Source organism: Rhinatrema bivittatum, chromosome 8 (assembly GCF_901001135.1).
Source record: "Rhinatrema bivittatum chromosome 8, aRhiBiv1.1, whole genome shotgun sequence".
Lineage (NCBI taxonomy): Eukaryota > Metazoa > Chordata > Amphibia > Gymnophiona > Rhinatrematidae > Rhinatrema > Rhinatrema bivittatum.
Window position 1 is genome coordinate 179,676,059 of NC_042622.1, and position 21,946 is coordinate 179,698,004.

Consider the following 21,946-nt stretch of genomic DNA (forward strand, 5'->3'; position numbering starts at 1 on the left):
TTTTTGTGTTAAAAAGAAATAAGTGGAAAAATGACTTTTCTACTGATTTTTCTCTTGTATAAGAAAGTAATTTTTCCACTGACATGTTTTTGGATATAATACTGAAATTCTCAGGAAAAATAAAAGAGAAAGTGAAAATGACGGTCCCTCGCTATATGCAATTACGTGTACAAGTGCACTTTAAAACGCTTAAATGGGCTTTTAAAAATGGCTAGGATGTATGCTACATTGCTTATACTCATGGTTTTCGTCATTGCAGCTTAATAAGAACTGTTGAAAATGTAGCAGGCCATATGGTCAAGAGAAACAAAACCCAACACCTGCAATGTTTCAGCTCTGAGTGCCTGCGTCAGGGGCCTCAGATAACTGCAACATAAGCAACAATTATTTTTACCTGAGAAAAGTTTAAAAAAAAACAAAACTTAAAACCATATTTTTATTACCAAAAGCTCATATGGGCACAACTCAACACATTCAAAATGGCTGATTCCTCTATCGTAATATGTCAGTCTTTTATCATTTGAGGGGGCCAATCACAATGACCTTATTTTGTCAAATGGGATACAAGAATACCAAATGAAAATAATTATTGAGAAACCCTATTAGTAAAAAGAACTGTCCACTCAATTTCTTTGTTTTGACCCCATGGGGCCATAGTTCCAGTGAGAGTAATCAGTCTCAGGAAATCACATCTCCACTGGATTCTTCGTAGATGAAAAATGCCTTTGTTTTCTCTTTAGTACAAGAGCGAAGTATTTATAATCTTACAAAAGTGCCAAAATGTGGCTGTGTCAGGGTGATCGGCGGACTGATTTGAACAGTGTCTTGAAGAGGTAAGGAGGCACAGTGGGTTAATCTGAAAAAGAAAAGGGAACATCAATGTATCTTGGTGTGATATACAGATCTCCAAGGCAGGCAGAATAAATGGATAGAGATTTAATGGAGGACATTCACAAAATTGCAATGCAAGGGGAGGTGCTATTACTATATGATTTCAATCCACCAGATGTTGACTCGGACATTCCAGCTGTAGTGTCATCTAGAAGCAGGGTGATCCTGGATTTTCTGCAGGGAGAACTCCAATTGAAAAGGAGATAATTACAACTGGTTCCAATTTACTTTGCCTCGAGATCCAGATTAACAGTCTCTTTGGGATTGGACCCTAGAAAATTCTGCAATTGTGATACTTCAAAGAATATATATTTCTGGTTTTGCCACATTACTTCACATTTACATGGGAATTTTAACGTTATTTTTCCCCCTTTCTTTTCAACTTCTGATCTTAATGCTAAGAAATTCCTTCTCTTGTCTTGTGTCGTCCTGGAAAAGTCTGGATAAATCCAAACTTTGTCTCCATGGAATGAGGCCAGCCGATTTCGCATAAAGAGACGGAATACTGCTTCACGGTCCGTTGCAAAAGACACATGAAGTGTAGCCCTAGATGTTATAATAGGATCCGAAGTTGCTTCAATAATTTCATTCAGATTCAGAGAATTATCCTCTGGTTTACTAGCTGGTGCAGTATTGGCTCTTACAGGTATAAAATAGATTTTAGAGATGGCAGGCATTGCCTGTTGAGGCATTTTTAGGATTTGTAGTAAGTATTCCCTGAACATATCATGTGGTGTTATTAAATCATGCTTGGGAAAGTTCAGTATCCTAAGGTTCAAATACTTTAAGGTGTTTTCTATGGCTTTCAATTTTTTATCATATATTATTTCAGCTATTGTGAACCTTTGTTGCCAACTTTCCATATTTATCATTCTCTTTTCCATCTGTTCCATTTTTTCGTCAGATTTAATAAGGGAAGTCTCAATATTACGGAAACGTTTATTAGAATCCATTGTTACCTTTGTTAAGTCAACAATCGCCAACTCTAAAGCTTTTACAGCCTGCCAGAGGGAATCCAATGTGATTTCAGTTGGCTTATCAGGAAGTATAAGACTATTACATAATGATCCAGCTTCCAATTCTTCCACTGTTATCTAGTTTCCTTCTCCCTTCGCCTCTATATTAACTTGCAATTGAAGAAATTCTGGTGGAATTAATTGAGGTGGAGGAGGAGTACTCGGGGCTCCGGGGCTTAAAGATATTTTGGCCTGGAAGGTTGGAACCTGCTCTGTTCCACAGCCTTCAGCGGCCTGCTCCTCCAGACTTTTTCTAGTTGTAGGGGCGAAAAAAGTCGAAATCCGAGATTGGGAGGGTTCAGGCAAGGGAGATGATGTGGCCATCTCTCTAACCTTAGCCTTCCATTTTGTATGAGGCATACTTCTGAAAATTGAGGTAATTTAATGAAGTATCTGTTTGCTTTCCTCACTTCCTAATCTCAGAGAAAATTACTATCTTCCTGGGTGGAGGCTTCGGTGTAGAGCTATACAAATATGAAGAAAATCTGTTTACTCACTTTTCAAGTTGAATAACGTCTTTTTCCTAAATCTTCATAGTAGACAGTAAATCTGAGGCAAAGCCGCGCGCCCCTTTGGCAATGCACTGGCATCAACGGTGCGCCGCAGGGAGATCGGCTTATGTTGTTTCAGAAGGTCGCGCCTTAATGACATCACAATGAGGAAATTGAAAGCTGTGGTCTCCTCTCGGGCCGGGAAGGCTTTCCTCACCCTCGAGCACCTACAGCAGAGGTAAACTTCCTTCACTCTGGGGCTTCACTCTCCACCACCTCCCTGTTTCCTGTCTTTTAACCAGTTTGTAATCCACGAAAGAACATCGCCTCCTATCCCATGACATTTTAGTTTTCTTAGAAGCTTCTCATGAGGGACTTTGTCAAACGCCTTCTGAAAATCCAAATACACTACATCTACCGGCTCACCTTTATCCACATGTTTATTAAACCCTTCAAAAATATGAAGCAGATTCGTTAGGCAAGACTTCCCTTGGGTAAATCCATGTCGACTGTGTTCCATTAAACCATGTCTTTCTATATGCTCTACGATTTTGATCTTTAGAATGGTTTCCAAGATTTTTCCCAGCACTGAAGTCAGGCTCACTGGTCTATAGTTACCCGGATCGCCCCTGGAGCCCTTTTTAAATATTGGGGTTACACTGGCCACCTTCCAGTCTTCAGGTACAATGGATGATTTTAATGATAGGTTACAAATTTTAACTAATAGATCAGAAATTTCATTTTTGAGTTCCTTCAAAACCCTAGCATGCACACCATCCGGTCCAGGTGATTTGTTACTCTTTAGTTTGTCAATCTGGCCTACTACATCTTCCAGGTTCACAGTGATTTGATTCAGTTCGTCTGACTCATCACCCGTGAAAACCATCTCCGGAACTGGTATTTCCCCAAAATCCTCATTAGTAAACACGGAAGCAAAGAATTAATTTAGTCTTACTGCAATGGCCTTAACTTCCCTAAGATTCCCTTTAACCCCTCGGTCATCTAATGATCCAGCTGACTCCCTCACAGGTTTCTTGCTTCGGATATATTTTAAAAAGTTTTTATTATGAGTTTTTGCCTCTATGGTCAACTTCATTTCAAATTCTCTCTCTGCTTGTCTTATCAATGTTTTACACTTAACTTGACAATGCTTATGTTTTATCCTATTTTCTTCAGATGGATCCTTCTTCCAGTTTTTGAAGAATTTCTTTTGGCTAAATGAGGGAAGAGGGAAAGGTTGAGTGTGCACGGAGGAGGCATGTGTGTGAGGAGGGGAAAGGAGAATAAGAGTGCAATTTGAATAAAAAAAAAAAAAGGGAGCAAGGAATGTTATAAACAAAAGAAGAAAGAAGTGAAAAGGGTGGAACAACCTGGAGGAAAGGCTAAGAGAGCAGACTTGAGTCAGAGAAGAAGGAATATTAAAATTTAGAGGATGCAATGGGCTGTCAATAAATAAGGAAACGGTATAAAAATAAGGAATCTAAATGAAAACAGGAAAGAAACTGATAAGGATCAACAAGCATAAAGAAGACAGTAAGGAGAACAAGCTCAAGAAATATACAGGTAGAAGTTATTTTATTGAAATAAACTGACTCTTTACTATTAAGTAAAGAGTCAGTTGGCAGACCAGGAGGCACCACAGTTATACCATCCAGGAGATCTGAGTACTGATTACAGAACATGTAAAAAAAAAAAAAAAAAGAAAGAAATGTGTAGGGCCTGTGAGCCAACATTATGTTCACAGGTTCCTTGGGCCTCTGACCCTCGCATATATTTGCTAGGTAACAGGAAACCTGTGTGTGCTGGCTCACAGGCTCTGCAATGGCTTTTTTTGGTTTTGTACTTAACTGCTGCTGACGCTTGTGTCTTAGGGAAGGGGAATTTCCCCCCCCCCCCTTGATTCTGCAATTGCCCCACTTCCGCTTAAAGCTCTGGGAGTACTCATGGGAATAAATAAAAAAAAGCTTGGGGTAAGTTGCACGGAGCGGCAGTTACTACCGTTAACAGAAACATGGGGTAACCTGCACGGAGCGGCAGTTACTACCCTTAATAGAAACATGGGGTAACCTGCACGGAGCGGCAGTTACTACCGTTAACAGAAACATGGGGTAACCTGCACGGAGCGGCAGTTACTACCCTTAATAGAAACATGGGGTAACCTGCATGGAGCGGCAGTTACTACCCTTAACAGAAACATGGGGATAACCTGCACGGAGCGGCAGTTACTACCGTTAACAGAAACATGGGGGTAACCTGCATGGAGTGGCAGTTACTACCCTTAACAGAAACATGGGGGTAACCTGCACGGAGCGGCAACTTGCACGGAGCTTCATTACTACCCTTAACAGAAACATGGGGGTAACCTGCATGGTCGGCAGTTACTACCTTGGGACGGCAGAAAAAGACCATTTTGGTCTTTTTCTGCCGTCAATACTATGTTAGTATGTTAACCCCCCCAACTCCCTGCCCTTCGGACCTTTTGGAGGTGATTCCCATCCACCAAGACTAAGGCCAGCCCTGCTTCTTTGCCCCACTCCTTCATCTCATCAGCATTGGAGAGAGCCCCTCGACGTCTTCTGGCCCTAGGGCTCCAAGACAAGTTAAGATGGCACTGCGTCTGAGTCTGAGGGCTCCTCAGATCTTTGAGGAGGCTCCCTTGTTTCTCAAGGCCCCCCCCCCCCTTTTTTTCAGCCGGTCATTGGCCCTCCCACCAACCCGCACTGAATCCCCAGTGCTGCCCTGTGGCCCAAAATTTGCCCATCTCAGTTTTACACAGATCGGTTGTATCTTGTGTTGGTTCTGCCTATCATTATACATCTCATAGTTACAGATAAATCACTAGACATGACTGAATTGCTGGAAACTGAAATACATTGCCAGTTAAGGAATAATCAATGCTGGAGAACAGTGAATAGTAACATAGTATTGACAGCAGAAAAAGACCAAATGGTCCATCTAGTCTGCCCAGCGAGTTTCCTATGGTAGCAAATGCCACTCCATGCAGGTTACCCCCAAGTTTCTGTTAAGGATATTAAATGCGTCTCCGTGCAAGTTATCCCCATGTTTCTGTTAAGGATAGTAAATGCGTCTCCGTGCAGGTTACCCCCATATTTCTGTTAAGGATAGTAAATGCGTCTCCGTGCAGGTTACCCCCAAGTTTCTGTTAAGGTTAGCAAATGCCTCTCCGTGCAGGTTACCCCCATATTTCTGTTAAGGGTAGTAACTGCCGCTCCATGCAGGTTACCCCCACATTTCTGTTAAGGATAGTAAATGCCTCTCTGTGCAGGTTACCCCCATGTTTCTGTTAAGGATAGTAACTGCTGCTCCATGCAGGTTACCCCATGTTTCTGTTAAGGATAGTAAATGCGTCTCCGTGCAGGTTACCCCCATGTTTCTGTTAAGGGTAGTAAATGCGTCTCCGTGCAGGTTACCCCCATGTTTCTGTTAAGGATAGTAAATGCGTCTCCGTGCAGGTTACCCCTATGTTTCTGTTAAGGGTAGTAAATGCGTCTCCGTGCAGGTTACCCCTATGTTTCTGTTAAGGATAGTAAATGTGTCTCCGTGCAGGTTACCCCTATGTTTCTGTTAAGGGTAGTAAATGCGTCTCCGTGCAGGTTACCCCCATGTTTCTGTTAAGTATAGTAAATGTGTCTCCGTGCAGGTTACCCCTATGTTTCTGTTAAGGGTAGTAAATGCGTCTCCGTGCAGGTTACCCCCATGTTTCTGTTAAGTATAGTAAATGCGTCTCCGTGCAGGTTACCCCTATGTTTCTGTTAAGGGTAGTAAATGCGTCTCCGTGCAGGTTACCCCTATGTTTCTGTTAAGGATAGTAAATGTGTCTCCGTGCAGGTTACCCCTATGTTTCTGTTAAGGGTAGTAAATGCGTCTCCGTGCAGGTTACTCCCATATTTCTGTTAAGGGTAGTAACTGCTGCTTCATGCAGTTTGCCTCCAAGCCTTATATATTAACTGGGTGTGGAGCCTTATTGAAAATTCAGACAGTGCGGCTTGACGCACTTTACTTTTGAACTTGACTGTAGAAGCAGTCCAGTGCTTTTTCCCTTATGTCTGTGTATCAGTATCCCAGGCCATAAAATTGGGGCCTGTATTGGCAGCCCTCTGAATCCAATGCCTCTTCTCCCCCTATGCTGTCAAAGCGGAGATCAGTTGCATCACATGCATCAAGGCTTCTTAGTTAAGGATAATAATCCCCATGCATATTGTTAAGGGTAGTAACCGCCACCGAGCAGGTTATCCCCCATGCACTTTTTTCTTCATTTCAGTCCTTCAGCCTTTAGGGATCCACGGTGTTTATCTGATGCACCTAATTCTTTCACTGTTTTTGTGTTCACCACCTCCTCCGGAAGAGCGTTCCAGGCATCCACCACCCTTTCCGTGAAGAAATATTTCCTGACGTTGGTTCTGAGTCATCCTCCCTGGAGTTTCATTTCATGACCCCTAGTTCTAGTGATTTCTTTCCAACAGAAAAGGTTTTGCCAGTTGTGCCTCATTAAAAACCTTTCAGGTATCTGAAGGTCTGTATCACATTTCCTCTGCACCAAAGAAATCATATCCTTGTTAAGCAAAGGCTGTAGCATGTTTTCCCATTGAAAAGTGGTGAAACCTTCCAAGAAGACCCTATCAATTACTGATTTGGCATCACTTGGGTGCATGCGATATCTGAAGTACTTGACAGGGTCTAAGAGAAAGCCGCACATCAAAGGGCCTCAGAGTCCTCTCACCCCATGACCAGCGCCTTCCCCATTTACAGATTCTCTGAGTGTCCTCCAAGTAAAATGGTATTTCTTTCAGGACAATACCGGCAGCAGCTGTTGAAATGTCAGCGCCTAATCTTTGACAGCTTCACCTGTTGCCATTTACAGGTGCTGCAGATTGCATCGTGAAAAAAATGCAAATTTCACTACCAGAGAGTCCAGCTGGACAGATAATACCCAGAATTGGAACCAGATTGGACATATTCCCATTCATGCAAATCCGCTGTGTAATCCCTTGAAAGTGTTTCCAACCTTCGTGTGCTAAACATTCTGACCGTAAATTATACACAAGAGGCCTTGGCACTGCAATTATCCCCCCTGAACAAAACAAGAGGCAAGTGAATGGTTGCCAAGCAAGGATTTGGAAGAAGTAGTAAAGGTACTCTAAAATATCACTGCTTCTTGAATATTTAATGCCAAACAAATTAATTGCAAACTCTTCTGGGGGGGGGGGGGGGGTCTTCTCTTTCTGTGAACAGTTTCCTTCTTTGGTGATCATCACTTCAGTCATGAAGTCTCCAGTCCCAAAAACACTAATTTTACTGCTGGGACATGATATCCACAGAAACAACAGCTATTCCATTCTCAAAATGGAGCATCTTGATAACTGGCATTCTTTCGGTCCTGCGACCTTGCTTGAAAGGCTAGCACTGTGCTGTCCCTCTGCCGACTCCCAGTTGCACACTGCGAGCCAGCCACCTCCATGTGGCCAACCCTGAGCTCCTGCCAGGGTGTCCTCCAGCAGCAGCTCTCTCTGGCCCACGTGACCCGTGTGGCCAACTGCTGGCTCCAGGGCACTGGCTGCCAGCACTGCATTTCCCCCCACTACAGCGCCCTCAGGCACCCGCTTCCTCTGAATGTGAAGATGCCAATCCCTAGGTGCCTTCACTGGCTTTGCTGACCCAGCATCCCTACATGCTACAGCCCTGAGTACTACACCAAAGGGGTTCACAGATGGATGGACATAACCAGGACATACGGTGATTTCTTGCAGAAAGGACACCCAATAAAAATGAAGAATAAAATATAATCCTTTTTAAGTGAGAGTAAACTGATGTGAAAACGCATTTTACCTCATCCTTCTTGTGGTTGGCAGATGGGTGAATTACCCCCTCTGATTTCACTAAGCCCGGTTCTTCCCAGCCTGGTGTGGGAACGGCAAAACAGCTGCCAGAAGGGTTGCTTGATCTTGGGGCTTCCCTAACTGGTTCGTTAACAAGAGAAGGTAGTTCAGTGGGCTCAGGACATCTGCTCCCCGGGCCTTGGCCTGGATCCTTCAGCCTTTTCTTGGCTGGAATTTTTTCAAGGACTGCAGTCTTTTCTTCATGCGCAATCCTTGGCCCCGGCCAACCTTATCCAGTCACAGACAGTGAAATCCCACATGCCTGGTACTGCGGGTAAGCGTCGGAGTATGCCTGGAACTGGTTTCCCAATAGGGATGCAGATGGCACGGATGATGAGACCGATTCTTATTCCCTGGAGAATGGGGAGATTCCTCAGGGACTGGAACCTTGTGATTCTTTCATAGAGATAGGTTACCGGATCTCATTTCCCAGACATTGAAGATGCTGGGAGTATCTGGGGTTCAATCCATGCCTGAGCCAAAGAAAAATCCCATTCTGGATTCCTTACGTAAAGCCTCATGTTTCTTTCCTGTTATGGAGGCTATTCAAGAATTGATTGATCTTGAATGGGACGTCCCGGAAACAAATTTTAAAGGGGTACAAGTCTTGAATGGACTTTACCACCTGAATCCTGTTGCAAAAGAGCAATTGTGTTTTGCGAAGGTGGATGCGCTTGTCTGTGCTGTTACCAAGTAAATGACTATTCCCATTTAAGGAGGAGTGGCTTTGAAGGATGAGGAGGATAAAAGAATTGAGGCTATCCTTAAGCAGGCCTTTGAGGCAATGGTAGTGACCTTACAGATAGCTTCTTGTTGTTCCCTGGTGGCTCGCTCTTGTTTGCTGCTCTCTCAGGAGGTTGATGAGTCTGGGGTAAATTCCAGGGCAGTGATGGAACCAGCAGCTGCCTTTTTGGCAAATGTGGGCTGCGATTTGGTCCACATTTCAGCCAGAGGAGTGGCTTTGGTAGTTGCGGCTAGAAGTCAGCTATGGCTGAGAAATTAGTTGGCCGATTCAACCTCGAAGTCTAACATTATGAAGTTGCCCTTTAATGGCTCGCTCTTGTTTGAGAGTGAGCTGGAGAAAACAGTCAATAAATGGGGTGAGTCTCTGATTCCTCGATTACCAGAGGATAAGAAACAAGCTGTGCATTCCTCCAGCTCCAGAGGTCGACCTAGGGAGGTTCCAATGTTTTCGGCCATACAGAGGAGTGGCCTTTTAGAAGACTCGACCTTTGGGTAGAGGGATGGTGATTCTGGTGGCACCAGACTGGCTCAGAAGACCATGGTATGTGGATCTGCGAAGGCTTCTGGTAGACTGCCTCCTCCAGTTTCTAGCGCACAGGGATCTGTTGTGGCAGGGGCCTGTTGTTCATGAAGATCTGACTCAATTTTGTCTTACGGTATGGCCCTTGAGAGGGCTCATTTGCTGAAGCATGGATATTGCACTGCTGTGATTTCCACCTTGCTACGAGCGAGAAAGTTTTCCACTTCTTTAGCCTGTTTGTGGGTTAGGCGAGTGTTTGAGGCTTGGTGTGAAGATGGAGGTGCTCTTCCTTGTTCAGTTCAGATCCCGCTCATTTTGGAATTTTTGCAGGATGGTTTGAATAAAGGTTGGCCCTTAATTCATTAAAAGGTACAGGTAGCGGCTCTTGCTTGTTTCAGGTGAATGGTGGACCCTTGTAGGCTCATCCAGATGTGGCCCGTTTCTTGAAAGCATCTTTGTCCTCCCTTGTGGTTACCGGTGCCCTTGTGAAGTCTCAATCTGGTTTTGGATTTTTTAGCAGGCCCTAATTTTTGACTGATGCGTAACCTTTCTTTGCGGTTACTGACCTTGAAAACAGTGTTTCTTGTGGTGATTTGTTCTGCACATAGAATATCCGAGCTACAGGCCTTGTCTTGCTGGGAATGACCCCAGGGGCATACAGCTGTATACTGTTCCTTCCTTTTTGCCAAAAGTGGTCTCGGATTTTCACTTGAATCAGTCCATTTCTCTGCCGTCTCTGGATAGAGAGAGAGATGCGGAAGAATATCACCTGTTATAACCCTTTGATGTTAAGACACACATCATGAGGTATCTGGAGGTTTCTAAACTTCTCAGGTAGACGGATCGTCTGTTTGTCCTCCTTAGTGGAGGTAAACAGGGTGAGCTGGCTTTGAGGAATACAATAACTCGCTGGATTAAGGAGATAGTCACGGCTGCATATGTGGATGCTGTGCAACTGTTACCTAGTCAAGTTAGAGCTCATTCCACTAGGGTTCAGGCAGTGTCATGGGCGGAGGATAGATTGTTATCTGCTGTCGACATTTGCTAAACTGTGACCTGGTCCTCCTTACCCACCTTTTCCAGGTATTATCATCTGGATGTGCAGGCCTGGGAGGATGCAGCTTTTGCACATGCGGTTTTGACTGGACCATGGGCAGCCTCCCGCCCTATTCGGGAGTAGCTTGGGTACATCCCACTGGTTCTGGATTTATCTGTCTAGATGCCAAGATATGAGAAATTCTTACTTACCTGATAATTTCCTTTTCTTTAAATTGACAAATGAATCCAGCTTCCCACCCTTGGCTGCCAAATAATTGTGCTATGATCCTCCTGTATGGCTACGTGGTCCAGGGGTTACTGGTAAGTATTAATCCAGTCCCTAGACTAGTGTTAATACATTCTTTGTCTGAGCTCAGTGTTTCCTGTTGATTGAGTACTGGAATAGTTATCTGGTGTTAAGTTTTGTTAGTTTTGTCCACAGTTGGCTTTTGCAGAGAATACTGGCAGGCTGATGTCACTGCAGGGGTATAAATATATACTGTGATGTCATCTATGTTCCAACTCCATCTGCTGGTAGAGATGCATAACCCATTGGTTCTGGATTCATCTGTTTATCCTAAAGAAAAGGAAATTATCAGGTAAGTAGTAGTATCTCAGTCTACTGGTTCATCTTTATCCATATGTTCAGAAAGGTATGGCAGATTTGAGAGGCAATACATCCCTTGGGTAAATCCATGCTGACTGTGTCCCATTAAACCATGTCTTTCTAGACGTTCTGTGATTTTGTTCTTTAGAATAGTTTCCACGATTTTTCTCAGCACCAAAGTCAGGCTCACCAGTCTATAGTTTCCTGGATCACCCCTGGAGCCCTTTCTAAATATCAGGGTTATATTGGCCACCCTCCAGTCTTCAGGTACAATAGATGATTTTAATGATAGATTATAAATTACTAGTAATAGTGTAACCGACGGTTACAATAGGTCTGAAGTTTCATTTTTGAGTCTGAAATTTCATTTTTTAGTTCTTTCAGAACCCTGGGGTGTATACCATCTGGTCCAGGTAATTTGCTAGTCTTCAGTTTGCCCATCTGGTCTCCCACATCTTCCAGATTCACAGTGACTTGGTTCAGTTCATCTGAATTATCACCCTTGAAAACCATCTCCGGAATGGGTAGCTCCCCAAAATCTTCACTTGTAAACGCTATAGCAAAGATTTCATTTAGTCTTTCTGTGATGGTCTTATCTTCCATAAGTGTTCCAACCAATTCCCTTGCAGGCTTTCTATTTAAAAAAAAGTTTTTACTATGAGTTTTTGCTTCTATGACCAACTTCTTTCTTAAATGGTCTTAATAATGCTTTACATTTAACTTGCCAATGCTTATGCTTTTTCCTATTTTCTTCAGATGGATCCTTCTTCCAATTTTTTAAGGATTTTTTTTTTTCACCACACCTTTTAACCTTGCTGGTAATTGTTTTGCCTTCCTTCCACCTTTCTTAATGCGTGGAATACATCTGGACTGTACTTCTAAGATGGCATTTTTAAAACAATGTCAAACATCTGTTGTACACTCTTAACCTTTATAGCTGCACCTCTCAGTTGAATAATTATTCAGGTGAATAATGAAATGAAATGTCATTTGTATTCTTTTAAAACGGTGCTTCTCAACCTTTTTTCTGTCGGGACATACCTGATACACATGCTCACATGCATGTCACACTGAACACATGACCGTCATGGGGATAAATGTAAACGCATACTCTGCATCCACAGGAACCCTCCGACTCCCAACAATGGGTGCAGAGCAGCACTAGAATATTTCCCATGCAACTCACCGAACCAAAAAAAGATATTCCAATTTTATTGTCATCTCAGTAACAGCAACATAAACTCCCTCTACTACCAGGCGCATTGTAAAATACGAAACTTAAAAAAAAAACCACTCAGCACATATGTACCAAATCTGCCATACCATAACAAATATAGAATAAAAACCACAAATTATAAATATGGAGACAAAAAGTGGAATGGAAACCCCAAAAAGCATGCAGTGCAAAACTGGAGAACTAGAAATAGAAATAAATTTCCTCCAACTAAGCAAAGTACAAAGACAAAATAAATGCACATTCCCAAAACTGACACAGTATTATGGGGCTCTTGTACCGTCACTCCCCTTTCATGACCTCATCATCCCTCACTTCTCCCCGTTACTCCCTGTTATTCATCTCTTCACAGTCACATTCCTGACCCCTGCCCCCCCCCCACATCCTCTTCCCTGCGTGCCCTCTCTCTCTCTCTTGCTCGACTCTCCCCGCTCCCTTCCTCCCCTTTCTCCCTCCTTGCCCAGCTACCTGCAGCCCCCATACTCCCTCTCTCTTCCACCTCTCCCTGCCATCCCCCGGTGGGCCGGTCGCTCTAGTCACGTGGTCTGCCGTGCGTGGCCGTGACAGAGCCGCGCTCGGCAGACCACGTGGTATCTCCTGGGCCGGCCTGGGTGGCGAATCTCCGGGCCGGTCTTCATCCGGAATCCGCCCCTGATCCCTAACCTCTTTTCCCCTACCCAGGGCCGGTGCTTCCATTGGGCAAACTAGGCGGTCACCTAGAGCACCAACGTTTTGGGGAGGCAGAAGAATCCTGTCCGCTTGAGGCCCAAAGAAGTGCTATTGCAGAGCTAATACTGCCAGATTAGGGAGAACTGTTCTGGAGCCGCTGCCATCAGAAGGCGGGAGCGCTGTGCTAGAAATAAGTTGGGGGAGGGGATGCGTGGCTGGAAGGTTCGCCAACCCTCTTGCACCATCCCTGCCCCTCCCCTCCATAGGGTGAAGACAGTATCAGCAGCATCACATCCAGGCCCAAAGAGAGAAGATAAAGCTAGCTTCCTGTCTTTCCAAAAAAGGCGGGAGTTGGCAATGTCTGGCTGTGATTTGGGTGAAGAAGGAAACAGCCTCCCACTGAGCCAGGAAGGGGAGAAGGAAGTGAGAGTAGGCCTCCTGTCAAGCTGTGACTCCCACCCGGCTGATGAGGAGAAAGCAGCCTCCTGCTGGCCCTGCCACACCTCTCGGGACCTCGCGACATGCCAGTGTAATCCAACACGCCTGTTGAGAGCCACTGCTTTAAAATACATACTCTATACGGGGTTCTCTGATCAGTGAGGTTTATGTGGTTGACTGCCGAGGACTATTTTGTCAGTATTTCCCATTTCATATTGCCTTTGTTTTTATTTTCAAGGTGAAAGCGTTGCCAAAAAGGCAGAATTTTACTTCAGGTCGGGGCCTAGAAGCAAGAGCTTTTGACAGGGAGGGGGGGGGGAGCCCTCTCTCCCCACCCTGCTGCCACCCCTGTATACATCTGCTGTCATGCCCAGAGCTCAGGTGTTCCTCTTTCCAAAACACTATGATTTGGGTTCAGGAAAGGGGGGTAATCATTTAGATTCTGGAGATCCCTTCTGGCAGAAAGGGACTTAGTTTTTTGTCACTACAAGTTTTGACTTACGAATCTTGAAACTCGGACCAGGGACATGAATCCAAGTTCTGCTCCCGCTGAATCACAGCACCCGAGATCTACTGACGTCCCCTCTGTTTGCTTCCTATTTTGTTTCAACTTGAACGGCTCATAAAAAATTAGAGCTGCATTTCTCGTTGGCCCTAAGAGTCCTTTTTTCGTGGCCATGTGCACGAGATGATGGGAGGTGAAAGGTCCCTGACAGAAGAGCTGGCCAAAAGAAAAAAAAAGAGATTTGCTGGTGTTGTCCTTACAGCTTGTGGTGGTGGCAAATTAGCTAATCTAGTTCAGGAGGGCAGATTAGAGGGCAGAAGTGAGAGAGGAAACCAGAGTGCAGTCTGGGGCAGTGACATAAAAAATGGCCCAGATCTCGAAAGGTGGGTGAGATGAAGAGGAAAGCCGAACCCCAGAGAGAACTAACACAGAAGAGTTGCCGATCTTGGTGTTTGAAGAGGAACCTGACCACAGTGACGAGGATCTGAACTAAACTGAACCTTGAAGGGTTGCCCGAATGGCTAGCACATACCCTTTGCATAATTTTAAAATCTGCAAATGGAGCAGCATTTCACTGTGACATTCTTAACTTCTAAAATGTTCATGGCTGTAGAGGTCTGGTTTGGGCCAACCTTTAAAGCGCCAGTACCCCGTTCTTAATAGGATACAGCAGTGACAAATGAGAAAAGTGCCCGGTTAGAAGGGCCCAGTCCCGTTGAGTATCATCATAGCAAGGTTTTACTGCATTCTGTTGCAAAAATAATTTTAAAGAGCCTTCAAATGTGCCATTTAAAACAAAGTGCACAGGGAAAACTAAGCTAGCAAAGCTTGATAAAAATATTACCAGGACTTTATTTCTGCCTCTGATCTAATGACGGATTAGCCAGAAACCAGCATCAACTGATCTGTGTAAGACATGTGAATAATATCCATTGCTTAAAGTTGAATTGTAGACAAAGCATTCATTTTTTTTGGATTATATGCAGCTTCTGGGTTACAGGACTATCTATCAACCCAGACTACCTGTCTTAACGATTGATATTAGATTTCAGGTTTGTTTTCCTCTTGCTCTTCTTCCTACAGTCCACAGCAAGGTTTTATGGCATATGGATTCAGATGGTTTGACTCAGCAAAGGACTCAAAAGAATATATTATGCTCAGGCGCCATGGCTGAAGGATATGTTAAATAGCTGTCCATTTTTATCTGGTTTCCAAAGAGCAGAAATCATCGCTTTAGAGTCAGAATGAGCATAAGAAAACACATTTTGACTGGAAGGTGAAGCAAAGTCCTGTCAGCCTGGACACAATATCGTTACTGGTGCACCTGATGAGCGTAGGAATCCTGCCAGTCATTTTACAGATGCAGGCAAAGGCTGCGATGTTTGGATGCCCATCTGAATCTGCTTTGTTCATGTCAGCAGATCTGACGTGAAAGCAAAGGTGCCCTCGTGCAGTCTAGTTACCATCAAACTTGCACATGTCAGCATTTTAAGACAAGAAACACGATGCTAATGTCCAATGTCACTGATTCGGCCTGTTTCAAAGGCGTTGTATGATCATTCAGTCATTTCCTATTTACCATAACCCTGGGTTTACTTATCCTGTGGACTGCAGAATACCACTCAGGGTTCTTCGGCTCTGTGTGTTAATCTCAATGCCCGTAGAACTGCAGTTTAATTCAGCTCCTGAACATCTATGCGTCTGCCGTCTGCTTCAGACCACAGCCAACAGAGTTCTGTATACATTTCTCCCAGAAGGAAAGAACGCAGCAAATCACTTGATGTTCACTTTGTGGGAACCAAACCGGAACATCAAGTCATCTAAAAAAAAAATCAGAAAATTCTTCAGATCATTCAGGGGCTTTGATGCAACTGGGAACTTCACGGCCGCGGCAAGGTTCGATGGTAGCCCCCCAGATCTTAGGGCCACCATCTTTTAAAGGGTTCACATGGCCTCAGAAAGCTCTCCCTCTCCAGTTTACTAAAAATCCTTGGGGTCTAGTTGGATCCCCTCCCTACCTTTACCCAAGAATTTGGGGTTTTTTAAATATCTGCTCAGCTTCGCCCCCTTGGGGAAAGAAAAAGCCACCTGCGTAGCATAGGAGCACCTGGGGATCGGCTAACGCCATTTTGAAAAAAATGGAGCTGGCAAGACAGGAGCCATTGGAAAATGCTCCTGCCCCCACTAAGCCACCAGCATGCCAAGCAAGCTTTGGAGGAGAGGGTGGGGCTTGTAAACAAGGGTCAGAGCCAGAGGAGGCTTTAATTTTAATTTCATTTTTTTATTGACTCGTGAGGCGAGAGGGAGGGGTTTTCAGTAGACTCCCCACAAGGGAGTTTTAGCACACGGATGGGGGGGTCCCTCCTTTCTGGAAATAGCGTGCACTGTTCAGATACAACCCATGTACGCTGTGTGCTTGAATAGTGGCTCGTCATACAGCTAAAAGTACATTCATGCACTTATCCCAAGTGAAGCGATGCTGAAAGCGCACTTGGGGAGGTGTAGTTACGCTTCTGCGTTGCTGTCACATTAATGCACTGCTCGTTTTCATCTCATTACCATCGGCTGTTAATACGCACCTTAAACACCGTCTGACATGCAACGATGGCCAATGTTTGGCGTATCGGCCCCCCCCCCCCCCTTAAGAATTTAGATGATGATCTTGAAAAATGGCAGGGTCGGGCCCCCTGCTCAAGAAAGAGGTTTTCCTATCGATGGGGCATGCCAGCGCCTTTTATTGGAAGGGATTCAGATCATTTTGATTCGCTGGAGTCACCTTATCATTCCTTATCCCAGTGTTGGGAAATTTCTGATTGCTCTGCATTCACACTAATGGTGTATGCTCTGATCTTCACAGGCCCCCTCCCAAAGGTTAAACTCGTTTTGAATTCGCATAGTGTTTGCTGTGCAGCTATTCAGTCCTGACTTTGTAACTTTTCTGCTGGAGAGGTCACCCCCCTCCCCCGTCTTCCTTCCCTGGCCCCCTAACCCTGAGGTTAGCAGGTGGCACACTCGGGACAGTTCACTCCAAGAGCACACTCACCGCCCGCCTAGCCGTTGATGCTATAAAGTGATTAACGCCAGCAGAATGGGCAAGAAGGGGGATAAATAACCTCCCTAATCTCCAGTACCATCATTCCTTTGATGAGGACAAAAAGATATGAGGACTGGAGGATCAAAATTACTGTAGGAGCGCATGGAAAGTGGAGCAGGCTTTTAACAACTCTTCTTGAGATTTATCTTTCCCATCTGACATTCTGTAATGCACTTGTAACTTGATATAAATTAAGAAGTTAAGACAAAGATTAATTTGTTTTACCTGTCAGAGTATGTACATAAAAACCTGGCTTGGGTAGATTTAACGCTTCTCCTGTCTTTGAAGGCTGCCTTTGAAATGTCTGAATTCCTGGTCCCTTTATTGCCTTGTGAGTCACATTAGCCGCAGAGTTGCTTCCCCCCCCCCCATCCTCCTCAGTGGCAGAGGTTGGGATGCTCTGTTTTGTCTCTCTGATTGCTACATCAGTGCCCTCTGGGGTATCGCTCTGCTGCCTGCGCAGCCTGTGTTCACCCCTCTTGACTCATAATTGCTGCTGAAGCTTCTGAGACTAAAGACCAAAGCACTCCTGTCATTCATGTTTCTGCCCATAGTCTGATCCTTAAGGAACCCAGCAGATGTCATAAGATTATTTCCTCACTGTACAGCCAGGAGAAATGCTCAGTCCCGCTGTCTTGCCTCACTAGAACTGCCCCGTCCTAGAACGTAAATCACTCTGTAGCACATAGAGGACGGGAGGGAACGCGTTTGCATTTGCATTCGCTTTTTTTTCCCTACAGGTTTGCCTGAGTTACTAAAACAATAATTTTATTTTAATTGACGATACACTTATTTATGTACATAATTTAATAGCCTACATCAGGCTGAGTGTGACATGCTTTGGCTGTCCTTGGTTGCAAAGATTCATTGACCTTCTAGAGTCTTTCAGAATTTCCTATGTGCTGATGATTCTATTTTCTCTGTTAGAGCACGTTCATACAGTAGGTTGATCCCAGTTTACTTCCTTTCATCTCTGAGGCAGGAATCCCTGATGAAATATTTGCCATCTTCGGTTTATGCCCTAGTGGCCAGGAGCACTTTAAGCACCCATGACCTCTACAAACAAGGAAACTGAAATTGCTTTTGACCTCATGGGAGGGTGAGTCATGTGGACCAGTCTGGAAACCATTAACTAGGTATTGTGTATTTCTGCATGTGGGTGGGTGGGTGTTGTGAACTCACACTCTAGCTGAGTGCACTGTGCGTAATCTGTGGACACTTGCTAATGTCATAAACTTGAATGAGGGATCCGGTGAGTTTAAGCATGGTTCTCAAAGCTGGGCAAAGATCTGCCTCTTCCTTTCAAGTCCCTCCTTCTCCCTCTGCATGGTACAGTCAACGCTAGGGATATGCATTTGTCTGAAACGAAATGAGAACCATTTTGTTTTAATTTGTTTTTAAAATGAAACAAAAACACATGCAATTTTGTTCATTTCCCTTCATTGTGTTTTAAAACATTTTTTCATTGCCATCACCAACAAAAAAACAAAATCCCTCCCAGACCCTCTTACCATATTTTTCTTATTTTTCACAGGGTCGGAGAAATAATTTGGTTGCTTAGGCCTCTCTGGAAGTATGTTTAGAAATGGTACTGGCAATCCATGGCTGATGCCATTGTTAATTTGCTTCATACAAACTGGTGCTGGTATGGGCTTGGCCGATGCCATTGTTAAATTACTCCATACAAAATGGCATCATCCAGGACCAGACTCAGGCTGGTGGCATTTTATACGGAACAGTGGCACCAGACTCGGTCTAGTGGTGCCATTTCTAAGCATACCACCAGTGGGGCAGGGGTGACCAGGGATCGGTCGTACCCTGCGAAAAAAGAAAAATATAGTTAAGAGGATTCAGGGGGACAGGGAGATCAGTTGGGGGGGGGGGGGGCACTGAGGAAGGATATTTTCTTCTCTAACAGGGCCAACTTTTTTTTTCCATTTTTATATAAATAAAAAGAGACAAAATGAAAAGCAAAACCTCCTAATACCATATTGAGGTCTCAGCTTTTTTTGAGTCACATCACTAGAGATAGACCACGGAGATTTTCGGGTGCCTGAACAGCATCCTGGACTCTTCTGTGTACCTTATATGTCACCTGCATGGCACAATGGGGAGAAAGGTACTGTGTCCCCCATATAATTTATAGTTCAAGTAGATGGAGGTTGTTAGAATTTGTACAGAACTGATCTGAGCCAGTAAGAAATCAGTGGCAGAAAATGTTACATACATAAACAGCCGAAACTCTTGCTGTCAGAGGTGGGGAATATTCAAATAGTTGGTTCTAATTGGAGCCTTCTTGTTTTAAAGTATTGACGTTATGATGCCATTGGAAGTGGGCGGAAGTTGAGTGTTGACTTTACTTTTGCTTTTTATTGAGGAGAGCCTTTGCTCAATTGTGTTCATGGCTTACTGCTTTCATTTGTTAGTTTTTGGGCCAGGTTGATAAATGCTTGGCATTGGCAGCTCTGCTTGATTACGGTGATTTAAATTTGCCAGTGTATCCGAGGAAGTTGATGTGATCTGAAGAAGTAGATTGTAGTATTGATTGATTGTTAGTTGACTGCAGTATTTACTGATGTTTTTTATTTCATGCTTGCTTGTATGTCTATGTGTTTTTATATTTCGTGCGCTTGTACTCTTGTTACTTGCCGGAAGTAATTTTTTTGTATCGTCGAGCAATAAGTCAAATCAAATGAAAAGAACGGGACCTTAAAGAATAACATATTACATCTGTGCTCCATGGAAAAAAACAGGTCATGAATGAGATGAGCACCCTCAAAGACCATATTCTGCAGCAGTTGGGTTATTAACACACATGCACTATCTAGGTAAAAGGGATTTTTTTACATTCTAGTGCGTCTGGGTCAGCATCGAGTTGCTGTTTCCCTTTCAGGTTGGTGGGGTTAGTAATGCATCTTTTTTCTAGTCTGGTACGGAGAAAGCAGCCAGGCCACAATTTAGGATAAACCTAAGCTTTCTGGATCCTTGCTCTCCATCCAGCTTGCCCTTACAACAGTCTTTTTTTTTTTTTTTTTAAATAGAAGAGAAACGGAAACTATGGGAATCTGATGGCTTGAAGTTGCAGAAATACCTAAGCACCAAAGGGAGGGATGGCATTTTTCATTCAGAATTAAAAGTGGCTTGCAGTTGAACTAGAGAGATCCGTAACTGCAATGCAGTCAGATGTCTGGCTATAGGCATCAGAAGCCCGAGGATGGTTTATTTTAATGTGGGACAGCTGGCGCGCGAGCAACAGCCACATAATCTTTACAAGGTGGAGATCTGCGTCTGCTGTCAAGGAAAATCCAAGACAGTGGATGTTCTTCCTCTTCTACCCTTGGCAGTTTTTAGGAACCTGAAATCTCCTTCCAGCTGATCAACCACTGAAGACTTAAAAGAGGGAGCCTGGGAACTGTAGTTTGACTGCAACCTTCCCACAAGGCCTGCTTGTCATGAGCAGACCTAGTTGACATAGCCCTGGGAGATCATCAGAACATGTGATGACAGGCAGAGGACTATACCTAACTGGTAGCTACTATTCTACCATTAATGCAAACGTGCCGGATTTGTCTGAGTGTTTTTAATCAGTGCAGAAATAAGTGCTCAGTGCATGAGGTGACCAGGACCGACTGGTGATGTTAAGACATGGTACCACTGCACAGACAGCTTTTGTAGTGCCCAGCCTGAGCCGACCAGCAAGGCAGGAGCAGAGGGGGCTCTGCAGCACTTGAGCATCTCACCGCATCAACTTCCTGATTAGTTCTTTATAATCTTCAAAATTGGGAGCAAGGAAGAAAAAAAAAAAAAAGAACTTTATAAAATTCTCCACAACCAGCCGAGCGGAACCTATTTTCCCTCACAATGCAATTAACGGCACCAACATTTACAAAACATGATTACAAGCACTTTGGTTAAGTAGAGGAAAGTATATTAGATAGCAGCGAGGGGTAGATCGTAATGTGCATTTTTTCGAGAGACTTGCATTTTCTTTGTGCAAATAAAGAGGTCCTAAATTCTCTATAGGCACTAAAATCAATGCAGTGGAACCATGATAACAAACATAGGCTCCATTTTTTTTGCTACATCCCCCCAATTAATTAAGCCTTTCACGGGCATGTAATTAGGAACATTAGCAAGTCATAAAATTGCTGTGAGTCTCTAAATTATGTGCTGGCCCTCAGCAATTTGTTTTTAATTCCTTTTGAAGACAATGGTACTGTGGGGCCCCATACATCTTCATAGCAGCCTACTGTTTACTTCTTTATGACTCCACTCAGAGCTCACCGCTTTCTACTACTCCCAAATGCACCCGTTCCATTTCCTTCTGCATTTTCATTACCTGAGTAGATTCATGGAAACCGAGTTATCAAGAGGTGAAACCTAGAGAGACGACGCCCATCGCATGCAAACCTCTCTCATCAGGCAACGCGCAGCTCCTGCCCTGTGGCAGAGACACTGTGGCAGTTAACAAAAGAAGCAAATAATTATTGTAGAGAGGTGATTTGTTTCCCTGCGAAGAGGGGATCGGATTCCCCGGCGCAGGGGGGGTCAATAGCTAGCCAAGGCCCTGTTCATAGTGCATAGAAGAGGGGGGTGGGGCCCCTGCGGTCCTGGAGCACCACGTCCCTAATGAATATGCATGAAGTAGCTTTGTATACAGTTGAAGCTGTCTGCATGGATATTTGTTGCCTGCATGTTCAGTAGGGGTGTTCCAGGAAGCCAACCGGCGTGCGACCCTCGAGTGCCAGAGGTTTCCCCCCACCCTTGTGGTACGGTGGTTCAGCCGGCGCCGACGCGATCTT

At 44.3% G+C, this 21,946-nt stretch overlaps 1 long non-coding RNA gene across 1 annotated transcript; it reads right to left on the reverse strand.

Moving 5' to 3' along the window:
* Positions 1-418: 418 nt before the first annotated feature.
* Positions 419-21,766, reverse strand: LOC115097486. Its single transcript, XR_003858288.1, has 3 exons — positions 21,484-21,766; positions 18,327-18,503; positions 419-856 (listed from the first exon to the last, which is right to left on the reverse strand). It is a non-coding gene; the product is annotated as an uncharacterized LOC115097486 (long non-coding RNA).
* Between the last annotated feature and the right edge of the window lie 180 nt (positions 21,767-21,946).